The sequence below is a fragment of the Hydra vulgaris genome, chromosome 03, assembly GCF_038396675.1.
Source record: "Hydra vulgaris chromosome 03, alternate assembly HydraT2T_AEP".
NCBI classification, from domain to species: Eukaryota; Metazoa; Cnidaria; class Hydrozoa; order Anthoathecata; family Hydridae; genus Hydra; species Hydra vulgaris.
The window spans coordinates 29690982-29705078 of record NC_088922.1 but is presented as its reverse complement, the minus strand read 5'-3'; positions in this window follow the sequence as shown (position 1 = coordinate 29705078).

The window sequence follows — 14097 nt, the reverse complement described above, 5'->3', positions numbered from 1 at the left end:
TTTTTTGCGGGACGACAAAACTAACAAGCTCGAGTTTACGAGTGATTTTGAATTGCTCGATAAGATCTGCTCTTTTACGGAGTTCTTCAAGAGTTGTTAAACCAAGCCGTTGGAGTCGATATTCATAGGTCATGTGTTTAATAGTCGATATTGTTTTTGTTGCTCGATGTTGGACTTGCTCGAGAATGGCAATGTCTGATTTTAAATGCGGTGACCAAGCTTGTACAGCAAACTCAAGATGGGGGCGAATGTAAGTGAGATACAGAGTGCGCCATAAACAAAAACTGCGACTTCAAAATATTTTTTTGAGTCGCCCTAGCATTCTATTTGCTACTGATGCGGCTGACTCTATTTGCGGTCTAACATTAAGGTCATTCGAGACCATCACACCAAGGTCTCTTTCGACTGCGGTTTCTTCGAGAGGACGACGGGTGCCGTCGACGTTAGACATTGAGTATTTGTACGTTGACTTGTTACATCCGCGCCCAACATGCATTACTTTGAATTTCTCAACGTTGAAATGCAAGAGCCATATATGTGACCATTCCACTGATCTGTCAAAGTCATTTTGGAGAGTAATGTTGTCCCTATTATTTTGCTGTCGTCGGCAAACAGTTTCATATGATGAGTAATTCTGTCCGGCAGGTTTACAAAGATTACGAATAGCAATGGGCCCAAGACCGAGCCTTGAGGCACTCCACTAGTGACTGCTTTCCATTCAGAAGTAATGCCGTTTATAACTACTCGTTGACATCGATTGCTTAGCCAAGCTGCGATCCAGTCAACAAGAGCGCCTTGAATACCGTACACTCTCAGCTTATGAAGAAGGCGTTTATGTGGTACTTTGTCAAACGCCTTTGCAAAGTCTGTGTAAATGACGTCTATTGCGTGTCTGCAGTGAGTTGTCTCTGTCATGAACTCTGTCCGAGTTTCTAAAAGGTTTGATACGCATCTTATACGATGAACAAAGCCATGCTGGTTTGGAGAAATTAGACCATTAGCAACGCAGTGTTCCATTATTCTTTTTTGTAAAATACTTTCCATAATTTTGCAAGGTATGGAAGTGAGCGAGACTGGCCGGTAGTTGGATGCTTTAAGCCTACTCCCCTTCTTGAAAATAGGTGTTACATTCGATTTCTCCACAAGTCAGGAACTACACCAGTTGCAAACGAGCACTTACAGATAAGCGAAAGAGGCTTGGCAGAGGTAGCTGAACATTTACTAAGAAGCCTTGAATGTAATCCATCGTAGCCTGTTGATTTTCTTTCATCAAGGTTGTTTAGGCATTTTTGTACTATATCGATAGAGAAACTTGCTGGATCGATGACAAAAACTGCTTCAGTACGACTTTCAAAGTCTGGCATTGAACCTTCGGGCTCTAAAACAAAGACTGATTGAAAATAGTTATTTAACGATGCGCTTATATCGCCGGTATCGGTTGTGATGTTGCTATTAACTGTTTCAAGCAATGTAATGTTATTACTGACGCTCTGCTTGCTTCTTACATATGCATGTAAGCGTTTAGGGTTGCTTTCGGAATCCCTGATGAGTAGCTCTTCGTACTTCTGCCTACCATTTGACCATTTTTTTAACTTTTTTGCAGGCAGTGCGATGCGATATTTTGAGAAATTTGTGCGTATCTTGACCTGCATTAATGTACTTGTCCCAAGAGTTGCGTTTAGCTTTGACTGCCTCAATAAGTTCTGGTGTTACCCATTGCTCTTGTTTTTCTGTAAAGGTAGTGGTAGTTGACGGAATGTGTAGGTTAGTGGCTTCATTATACACGTTTGCTAGAAGCTGGTACTCATCGTTTGCATTTAGTCCAGTGAATACTGTTTCCCATTCAACAGCTGCAATATGTGCTGATATTGCTGCGTAGTTTGCTTGACTCCAAATGAGTCGTGGTTTTAGCGGCAAATTAGGCGAGTTGTTGAGGCATGCAACAGCAAATTGACCTTCGATGAAGCAGTGTGCTTGGCCCATTGGAGTGTCACCAAGAGAATCGCTTTATTTAATGAAGATTACACGGTCTGGCTCATTTGTTATAATAAGATTGAGTGTGCTAGTAGGCTCGACGTGTCGACTACAACGGTAGGTTGGGAATGTGATAAGCTGAGTTTAGTAACATTCATCAAGGCACTTCTGGAACCTGATGTCGCCTTGACGCTCACCTCTCACGTGAGTAACAGTTGCATTTCCGCCGTTAACTTCGATAGACTCATAAGATGTATGGCTAAAATTGAAGTCGCCATACAGTAGCATTGCAGAGCGGTTTATATTAGGCAGTATCTGTGAGCGGTAGTGATCGATGTGATACACTGAGTAAGAACTTGATCATTTTCGTCGTGTGGACGATATAAGCAGCCGAGGAGAAATGATTCTTGACCAAGTTTTATTTTTCGTCAGATTTGCTCAATTGATGTTGAGTTGAGCTGAGTAGAACTAACTTTGCTGACTATGATATCGTCTCTTGTGTAAATTGCAACTACACCGCCCCTCTTGTCTCTGTCTTTGCGATGTGGTTGGTAGCCGGGTACGGTAACGTCTGATAAATCTGTGAACCAAGTTTCCGCAAATATATGACGTGTGGCCGGCTGAATATATGTAGAGCTGATAGTCTAGCAAAGAGCTCTTGGCGTTTTTCATTGTTGAGTGAACATGGGTTGTTTGCCCAGTAACATAGATGGCTTGGTGAGTCTGTAGAAGCGTCGGGTTGTATCGGTTTGATTTTTGCTTTAGTTATTGGTCTAGGACGTCTAGTTGGCAGTGGAGATTTCTGAGTTAGGAGCGGCTGTGTGATTAGCGTAGTCTGACAGAGCTCTGGCTGGGGATGAAAATACGTAGCACTGATTGGACGTTTATTCGATGACATCGATGCAACAGATGCGACCTGTTCTTCGATGTATAACATTCCGAAACCGATTATCGAGAATGTTAGCAGCGGCAAGTTTGTCGTTAAGCTTTTTGAGTTGGGTGCATGTGGTGTTAAACTCGGTTTGTTGCTCTGGCGTTCTGTCTTCGCGTACGTAGACACCCTTGTATATCTCTTTTTTGTGGTGTGCGCATTTTTTGAGTATTTCCGCTCGAGATGAAAGATTTGATAACGAAACCTGGATAATGTTCGAGTTTGACAATTTTGTTTTGCTTTTTCTCGATTTGAGGCGGTTAACACGTGCGATAGCAGTAGCATCCTCCAATCCTGCTGCTACAAAAAAAATCCTCAACAAGCTTTTTATCGTCAACAGTACTAGACTTATTAAGACCGACTACAATGAAATTTAACTCACGACTTCGAATATTTTTATTTTGAGTAGCGATAAAAGTACTTAGCTGCTGCCGTTGCTGGTTGCTCTCATCCGATTTGTCCTTAAGCAAAGATGCAAATGATGGTGTGTTTGTTGATTTTATTTCTTTCAACTCATTAATTTGTTTTACCAGTAAATCAATTTTGTCTTTCAGGGCTTTTTCTCTTAATTCACTAGATCGTTTCTTTTCCGCTAGTGCAACAAGTAAAGCTGTCTTGATCATAAGAGCAATATCGTTCTGGTAACTTTCCATGAGAGTAGCGTTTAAATCCTTTAAATCTACTGCCGCTTTAAAAGCGTTGGTAGCTATTTCTTCGATTGCTGACATAATTAGCAATGAAATGCAATTATTAATTGCAAGTTTTTAAATTTTTAATATTGATACAATTTATTACAAACTTTAAAACTTTAATTAAAATTTCAATAAAATTGATATTTTATATGATTATATGAATATACCTTAATATAATAAATTTATACGTATATAACTTACTAACATTAGTAATTTGATTACAAATATAAGTAAATATGTAGTGATAAATTTTCCGTAAATATATTTATTAATTGATAATAAATTTTGGATTTTGTCAAGGCTCAAAAAATGCGGAAAAAAAAATTAAGAAAAAGGTTGAAAATTTATTCTTAAAACTTATTGAATAGAACAATAGATTAGAAAATCGTTTACAAGCTTAAACGTTGGCGGTTAAACAACGAGCTAAAATTGAAAGGTTTACAAAACTCTTTAAAACAAGAAAAAAAAAAAGAAAAAAAAAAAATTTGTTAACTCTGTAAAAATATAAGCGAACTAAAGCGTAAATAAAATCTTAGTCACAACTATTTTTATAATAATAATATATAAATAAAAATATATATAATAAAACATAAGTATATAAGTATAGATATAATATATCTTATTAGCTTATTAATTGTTTTCTACTTTGAAATCATAGAAATTATATTGCCGATATTCGTGTCTAAAATAACAGTTTTGTCGTACTTCGCGCACCTTTATTTATATAATATATAATATTGGTGCGCGATGTACGACAAAACTGTTATTTTAGACACGAATATAGGCAATATAATATACTATGATTTCAAAGTAGAAAATAATTAATAAGCTAATGAGATGAAGCAATAATAGAGAAAGAAATAATGTTAGATAAAAGAGAATAAGAGGAAAAAGAAATAAAAAGAATACGAAAAAAATAAAAATATATATAAATCCTGAAACTTACGCTCGAACAAAAACACGTCTTATCGACTCAATGGCTAAAGCAAATAAAAAGCGCAAAAAATTGGTTAACAGCATTTCCCAAAAAGTTGGTTAACAGCATTTCCCAAAAAATTGGTTAACAGCATTTCCCAAAAAATTGGTTAACAGCATTTCCCAAAAAATTGGTTAACAGCATTTCCCAAAAAATTGGTTAACAGCATTTCCCAAAGATTAATTGAAGTTAAAAAAAACTTCTTTTTTTCATAATTTGGAACATATTACTGCTCCCCATGTGGCATAAAAGTAAGGGGAGCAAAAAAAAAAGCCTCTCCTAAGTGGAAATAAATGGGCACAATATTTATTTTTGGCCCCGGGCACTACGCCACTGCTAATCAGATTTGTAGAGCAAACAAGAGAAATCATTCACTACACTCTAAAAAAAAAAATCTTAGGGTAGGATATGTGATATAGCCTTAGTAAGGTATAATTTTCTAGGTAGAAAATTATACCTTACTTTGTTTTTAATACAATTTTCTACCTTAAAAGGTAAAAGTTTATACCTTACTAAGGGTATATCACATATCCTATCCTAAGGTAGAAATTTCTACCTTTTTTTAGTGAAAATGATTTTTTTAGGAAAAAAAAAATCATTCTAAAGCAAATATATTTTTAGAAAAAAAAGCGTCATCCTAAAGTAAATAAAAATTCATTAAGAAATTGAAGATTAAATAAAATTTCAAGAGTAATGACCATGTATTAAATGCAACCTCCTCGAATTGAGGGGGTTGTATATTTTACATGGTTACTGTTTCTAAACACCACAAGTTTTGTTGATTAAATTTCGCTATACAATGTTTTTGTCAACAGGATCAAGAGGGCGAAACTATTAGGGTATTTTTTACAAGGGCTAGTTGCAACACATTTTCAAAGACTATATTTATTTCCTGTTGCTGAGCAATTCCACAAACGTCTCACAAAAAATGAAAAATTAAACCAAACCAATATACATAATACTATATATCAGTGGAAAGCTCTACTTCTCCTCTTTCAGAAAATATATAGCTTGTTATAGTATGCCGCTATCATAATAAAATTATATGGGCAAAAACAGAAGGTAAAAAGTGGCGTTTTTGGGATAAATTAATTCATTTTTGATCGCTAAAGTTCAATTGAACCTACAAAAAATTCAAAAACTGTCTTGCTCATTGCAATTAGGTTTTTAGCTGCGCTAATCCTTGCTACTTATGATAAAAACATACTTATTGCCAGACGAATTCAGAAAACCATTTATTTTATTCAAATGTTTTACCACTATTGTCACGCTGCGACAATTAGGGTACTAATAGTTTTATTTCTAAGACCAGTACCACATAGGTAAAACATAGGATTTCAAAATTCCAGCGCAATGAGAACTTTATCTAGTACATCTAAATAAATACGTTTAAAAAAATAGTTAGCTCAAGTTATTTTTAGAATCTTTTTGTCACACCGTGACGTCACGTTGTGATAGTTTTTTAACAAAATTTAAAAGAAAATTTAAAACTGCTAAACTGAAACCACAGTTAAGTTTTTATCAACTTCAATCCCGCAGATTATTATATAGTAACAACAACAACAACAAAAAGCAACAACAAAAAGCAATATATTTACCAGAAATATAGATGTTTTACATAAGAATGTTATACGTTATAAAAAATATTTGTACAGTCTACATTCTGGATGGTTCACTCTCATATAGCTAGGCTAAATCGAGGAGAGCGACCATGAACAAAACAAAACAAAACAAAAGAAAGAAAAGAAAAAAAAGAAGCAAATAAAATAAATAATACACTCACAGAAGGTTGCAATTAGTCTACATTCATATTTGTATCTTATATAATTTATATGGTGATTTATCTATTATCACCATTGATACTATTGCTGTTTCTATTTATTTTGATGTAGCAAGTAGTATTTTAAATTGGTTTTGAGAACATATTTTTTAATATTGCTAAAAGGGATTGATTTTAATTTATTTTGAATTTGATTCCAGTCCATTAATGCAGAGTATTTAAAGGAATGTTTGCCGTAGGATTTTGTATTATATTTTTGCACACTCAATGCACCTCTGCAAGAATTTCTTGTAAGTTGGCAGCTAATTGTACTGCGTAGAGTAAACCATTTATTAAATATAGGAGGTAGTTTTTTGTTAAGGCAGCTGTGAATAAATAAACAATTTTCAATTTTGATAATATCATGCAGTTTTAAAATTTGTAGTGTGTTAAAAGATGGGAATGTATGTGCATTGTTTGGTAGAAATTCAATAACCCTGACTGCTTTTTTCTGCATGATAAATAGGCGATTTACAGTACTTATGTTTTGACTCCATGATAAAAGGCAATATGTGAGATGAGAGTGAAACAAAGCATAGTAAATAGATTTTAAAGTTTTTTGTTGTATAAAATGTCTTAGCTTTGACAGGATGGCAAGGGATCTATTCAACTTATTAGATAAATCGTTATAATGGTAAGTCCAGACTAAGTTTTCGTCTAGCTTTATACCCAAGTAGTTTACAAATTTTTTGCACCAAAGTTTTTTCCCATTTAACTTAATTTTGAGCTGCTGATCTAATTTTTTGTGACGACTTTTAAATAATATTAAATCAGTTTTTTTGGAGTTGAGGGAAATTTTGTTGGCATTTAGCCAGAGGCATAGTTTTTTAAGATCATAGTTAACATATTTGTTGATTTGTTTTATGGACTTATTAAAATAGAGAAGGTTTGTGTCATCTGCAAAGTGTTGGACTCTACAAAATTTTAAAGCTTTAGACATGTCATTTATATAAATAAGAAACAATAAAGGGCCAAGGACAGATCCCTGAGGAACACCTACTTTGATATCGTTTAGGTCTGAGCTCATCCCACTAATGGATACTAATTGAGTTCTATTAGTAAGGAAAGATTTGAACCAAGAGTTTGAGACTCCTCTAATACCATAGTACGATAGCTTATAAAGTAAAATGTCAATATCTACAGTGTCAAAAGCCTTTTGAAAGTCGATAAAAATGCCACATCCAAACATTCCTTCATCCAGAGAATCTTTAACTTTTTCTGTTAGACTTAATAAAGCAAGTGATGTAGAGTAGTTTGTTCGAAAACCAAATTGTAATTCACAAAACAATTTATTTTCATTGAAGAATTTGTATAAGCGGTTAAACATTAGCCTTTCAAGAATTTTATCAATGTTGGAGAGGAGGGAAATTGGCCTATAGTTTGATATTAATAGTTTTGAATCAGTTTTAAAAATAGGTACAACTTTGGCAGTTTTTAAGTTTTCTGGGAAAATACCACTTGAGAACGAGATATTAAAAATGTTAGAAAGAATTCTTGAGAGTTCTGTTTTTAATAGTTTTAGAATTTTAACAGGCAGACCATTTGGTCCAGAAGCTTTATTTGCGTCTAAAGAGTTGATAATATTTGAAATTTCATGTTCGTCAGTAGGTTTTATAAAGAATGATTTTTGAAAAGGATTTGATAAGTAATATGTAAAATGATTCACGGATGAAGGAATTGTTGCCTGGACATCCTTACCAATGTTAGTAAAGTAGTTGTTGAAAGCATTACAAATATCAAAGGGGTTTGTTATTGTTTTACTGTTATGTATGATTACATTAGGAGTTGTTTGAGAGTTACTTTTAATATTAATAATGTTTTTAATGCCTTTCCAAGTTGCTTTTATATTCTTTATGTTTTCTGTAAAATAATTATCGTAGTATTTTTTTTTGCTTTCTTTGAGTTTAGATTGGAGGTTATTACGAAATGTTTTATACTCATTATGATATATGGTTTTATTTGTTTGATTTTTAGACCTAATATATTTTTTAAAGAGATTATTTTTGTGCTGTATAGAGTGCTTGAGTTCATCTGATATCCATGGTTTAGTCTTGAATTTAATGTTTTGTTTGTTAAGCTTTTTCAAAGGCGCATGGATATCGAGCAGTAGATTAATGTTGGAAATAGTATTCTCAAGAGACTGAGTACAATTATCAGGGTATATTTTTGGTTCTCTGTCTAAACTAAGATTGTGAAAATCGTTTCTAAATGCAACTTCATTGAACTTTTTCCAGTTTCTTTCCTGGATTAAGAGCTTTTTATTAGGTGGTGGTTTAAGAATATTATAGGCTATCAGAAATTGTGGAAGATGATCTGAGATTGTGGTGGTAAGATTCCCTGCTTTATATTTATTTGATTTAAGATTTGAAAAGATGTTGTCTATTAGTGTTTTTGATGTTTTACAGATACGAGTAGGGTGGACAATGTGAGGTAGAAAGTAATTTGAGGTGAGTGAATCTAAAAAGTCTCTAGTATATGAATCTGTGTCATACTTTAACAGATCAATGTTGAAATCCCCTAAAATGAATACAGTTTTATTTTCTTTTGTTAGGTTTTTGAGTAACGGATTAAGATAGAATGATAGGAAGTTGTCTAAAGACATTTTTGGATGCCTGTAAACACAACCAACGATAATATTTGATTTTTTAGGATTTATAATTTCAATAAAGATAAGCACTTTCAATGTTTTTTTAAGTAAGCACTTTCAATGTTTTTTTAAAAAACTACAAAACATACAGGTAGGTATGTTTAGCATAGGCAACATTTGGAGAATGAATGCTCAGCTATCCTTGAAACTCTCCTTTGAGATACGTAGAGCCTCTTTAAGGGATAGTTGTAACTCCCTTAGCCTTAGATGAAATACGTGCATCTGGTGTGCCATGCTAGACAAGAATAAAATAAGGATAGAAAACTAGGAAAGAATAATTTCAGAATCGAATGTTTTATGATAGAAATAAAGAAACCTTACTAGAAAAGAATTTTTACAAAAGAATATTTTTTGGCAGAAATTTTGAAAAGAAACTTTAAATACTTTCTAAGAAAGAATATTTTTTAATAAACGTAAACAACTTGCTTGGAAAAAATTTTATTTAATAAATGCGAAAAACTTGCTAGGAAAGAATTTTATTTAATAAATCTAAAAAACTTGCTACGACAGAATTTTATTTCATTAATCCAAAAAAACTTGCTAGGACAGAATTACCATTTGGGTAATTCCGCATCAAATCACCCAAAATTTAGAAAATTTTGAACCATGGGTCTTCAAATTTTTTAAAAACCTCTTTGGCTGTTGCATCTTAAAAAGAAAAGTTAACATATAAAATTTTAGCTAAAAATGTTGAGAGGTTGACAAGATACTGCAATTTTAATACTGACCTGGTTTCCTAAAATGACCTGGTTTTCATAGCACTCTGAAAAAACATTTTTCTTAAAATAATAAAAAATAAAAATGGCAAAAACATGAAAATAAACATATATAATGTTTTTTTGATGCTGAATTCAATAAATGTACTTAAAATGCTCAAATATAAAAGGAACATGCATAAAAATTAATAAAACAACTAGTTTCTATAAAACAACTTTGGGGCCCAATATCTCAAAACACCCCATCAAAAAAATTTTTTTTTTGCTGTTAATATTTTCAGCTGTTTATAATCTTACTAGGCACAAAAAATCTAACTGGAAAAACGACTGAAACATACGGAACTTTAATTTCAAAGATGTATCAAATTTTCAATAAGCTATTTTAAAAAACTTTCAAATAGAATTCTGTAAAATATTATATTTAGTTAAAAGACTCCTTAAAAAAAAAACAATTTTGTTATATTTAAGGAAGTCTTAATTATATGATAACTTAGTTATTTGAACGTAACAACTGAAAAAAACATCCTGTTTTGTTTTATATAAAAACTGAATTAGCGTGATATGGATGTGCATTTGTTTTTAAAATTTTGACAACTTTTGTAAAAGTTTATAATAACTAGTTTATAAAAAGTTCAGTTAAAAAACAGCATTCGTAAATTTTATTTAAATTTTAACAAATTAACAATTTGATATATATATAAATTGTATATATATATAAATATATCTATAAAGAAAATTAACAATATCTATCAGTGTAAAAAATTATGCAACAGTGGGATTCTGAAAAGGTTTGAATTATTTCTATATTAATTTTTTTTTTTACTAAAAATTAAGTAGGAAAATTCTTTTATTTAAGTAGGAGAATTCTTTTAATTAAGTAGGAGAATTCTCTTAATTTTAAGAAATACATTTATGCAAAGTAGTTTATTATAAGATGTGTTCTATTGGGTTAATGACATCAGATGCATGCAAAAGCCAACAAGATGTTATTGGAACTTTGCGCAACGAAGAAAAAATAGCTATATCATTACGCTGTAACATTGAACTATCAAACTTAACAACATTATGTGAAAAACATGCTACAAATTATTTGAAAATGTTGCCTATATGGCAGAAAGCATGCTGTGATCCATTCAAAAAACATACAAAGAAAATTACAAGTAACTAAAAGTAGAATTTAAGTATTTTAATATATATAATTTTTTAATTTGTGTTTTCCAAAACATAAACAATGTTTTAAACAATTGTGCAGATAAGCTATATACAACTATACATACAATTATACTATATACAAAATACATAAAGCTATATGCAATTATATATACAATTCAATTACTTTTAGAAAATCTTAGAGTAGTTACGATAAATGAGTCACAAGACTGATGAGAAGTAGCTTAAATATTGCTCCTGGGAAGAAACTTTGCAAACCCTGTAAGCAAAAGATTGCCAAAAAAGCAGATCTTAAAGAAGAGAAGCAAAGTCAGGGTGAACAAGATGAAGATTTTCTAATATCATCGTTCAAATCAAAAAGACAGGAGATCAATGAAGAACTTGAAAATATTAATATATCTCCTCTAAAATCTCATTCAAAGTCATCAAAACATATACTCTCAGAAGGAAAGCGAAAAGTTGCGCGCATCAACGAAATGGTAACCTTACTAGAAAAACTGAAAGTCAATTCAATGTTCCCTCAAAACTGTGTTATGAACCAAATGACATTAAAAAGAAGGCTGAAAACTTTGATGAAATTATGAGCTTGATAAAAGAAAAAATTCTATGTTCTGACAAAAGAACTATTGTTCAACTTTTTAATAAAAAAGGATTGTTGGCTATCTCACCTTTGTATAAAGGGAAAGTCTTACAAAAAGAAATAGAAGATTCTGTTAAACTTTTTTATGATTCAAGTGATTTATGTAGAACTATGCCTGGAAAAAAAGATTATGTTAGCATTCAAAAGAACGTCCATAAACAAAAAAAACTGCTTTTGTGTAATTTAAAAGAACTATATTTATTATACAAAGAAAACAATCCAGAAATACAAATAAGTTACTCAAAATTTGCTTCACTTAGACCAAAGTGGTGCATTTTGCCAGGTGCAAGTGGTACACATTCTGTTTGTGTTTGTTCTTATCACCAAAATGCCATATTGCTAGTAGATGCTTTAAATATTGGACTAAAGTATAAGGACTTACTTTCAAAAACCGTTTGCTCAGTAGAAAACATAGAATGCATGCTCGCACAGTGTGATGATTGTCCTGGTAAAGAACTTCTCACCAAATATTTGTATGAGATTTTTGGAGAATACGAAGATCATTTTGAGATACACTACAAGCAATGGCAAACTACTGACCGTGCAACACTATTAAGTTTAACAGCTGATGTTCTAACGTTTGTTGAACTATTAGCATCTTGTTTTAAAAAGCTACAAGCTCATTCTTTTATTGCTCACTCTCAATCACAGTACCTTAACCAACTGAAACAATATATGGATCAATCAAACATTATCATTATTGGCGACTTTGCTGAAAATTATGCTTTGGTTGTCCAAGATGAAATACAGAGCTATCATTGGAACACCCAACAATGTTCTTTACATCCATTAGTCATATGCTATAAAGATGATAAAGGTGAACTGCAACATATTTCTTACTGTTTTATATCAGATGACATTATACATGATGTAACTTATGTGTACAAAATATTCCAACTAATCATACCAATATTAAAAAATAAAATTTTCCAATCTGTCCAAATTACATTTATTCACTGATGGTTGCGCAGGACAGTACAAAAATTGTAAAAGCTTTTACAATCTATGTCGACTAGAGAGCGGATTTTGCCTTAAAATTGAATGGAACTTATTTGCCACGTCCCACGGAACGTCACCATGCGATGGGATTGGTGGTACTGTAAAAAGATTAACAGCACAAGAAAGTTTAAAACAATCGTACAGAAACCAAATTCTCACATCAACAGCTATGTATGAATTTTGTATTGATAAAATCAAAGTTGTTAACTTTATTTACATAAAGGGATTGGACTTACAATTGCAGCGTGAAGAGCAAAAAGAAAGGTACACTGGTGAAACAACTCTACCTGGTACTCGTAGCTTTTATCAATTTATACATCTTGGAATTAACAAGGTTGGGGCAAAGAGATGTAGTACAGACACTAATTATACAATAATCCACAATCTTAAAAAGAAACAAGACATATCTCAACTTGATACTGTCACTTTAGGTTGTTATGTCGCTGTAGTCTGTGATGATAAGTGGTGGATCGGCATTGTAACTAAAACCAACTTAGAAGAAGTTGATGTTAAAGTTAAGTTTATTCATCCAAATGGTCCATCAATCTGTTTTAACTGGCCTGAAAGAGACGACTACTGTTTTATTCCAAACACCAACATATTGAAAAAACTATCTATTCCACAAGCTTGCTCTAGTTCTGGTAGAAACTATGTGTTTGAAAATGCTGAAATAGAGGAAGTACAAGTAAAATGGGAGCAATATTGTAAACTATTACAAACACAGTCAAAATAACTTTCATCTTTGATACCTTTACAAATCTTGTATATTTAAGTAACTTTTTAAATTACGATTAACTTTATTTTATTTACAAATATTTTTTGGGAATTTCTTGAAAAAGTAATACATCTTTGAAATTAAAGTTCCGTATGTTTTAGTTGTTTTTCTAGTTAGATTTTTTGTGCCTAGTAAGATTATAAACAGCTAAAAATATTAACAGCAAAAAAAAAATTTTTTTGATGGGGGTGTTTTGAGATATTGGGCCCCAAAGTTGGTTTATAGAAACTAGTTGTTTTATTAATTTTTATGCATGTTCTTTTTATATTTGAGCATTTTAAGTACATTTATTGAATTCAGCATCAAAAAAACATTATATATGTTCATTTTCATGTTTTTGCCATTTTTATTTCTTATTATTTTAAGGAAAATGTTTTTTCAGAGTGTTATGAAAACCGGGTCATTTTAGGAAACCAGGTCAGTAATAAAATTGCAACATCTTTTCAACCGCTAAACTTTTTTAGCTGAAATTTTGCATGCAATATTTTTTTATAATTAGGAATAATGTGTCAAAATATAACACAAAAGGAAGACACATGGTTCAATGGACTGGGTGATTTGATGTGGAATTGCCCATTTATAATAAAAGTGAATCACTGATGAATGATTCAGAAATTTCAGATAATCTTTATTATTTCACAAAGATTTTGTTAGAATTAGATTATACTTATTTAACATTTATTCAATTAAAAATCATAACTGTAATTACCAAATTGCGCGCAAATTCTTTCTTAAAATTTCTTTGCTAGCACGTTTTT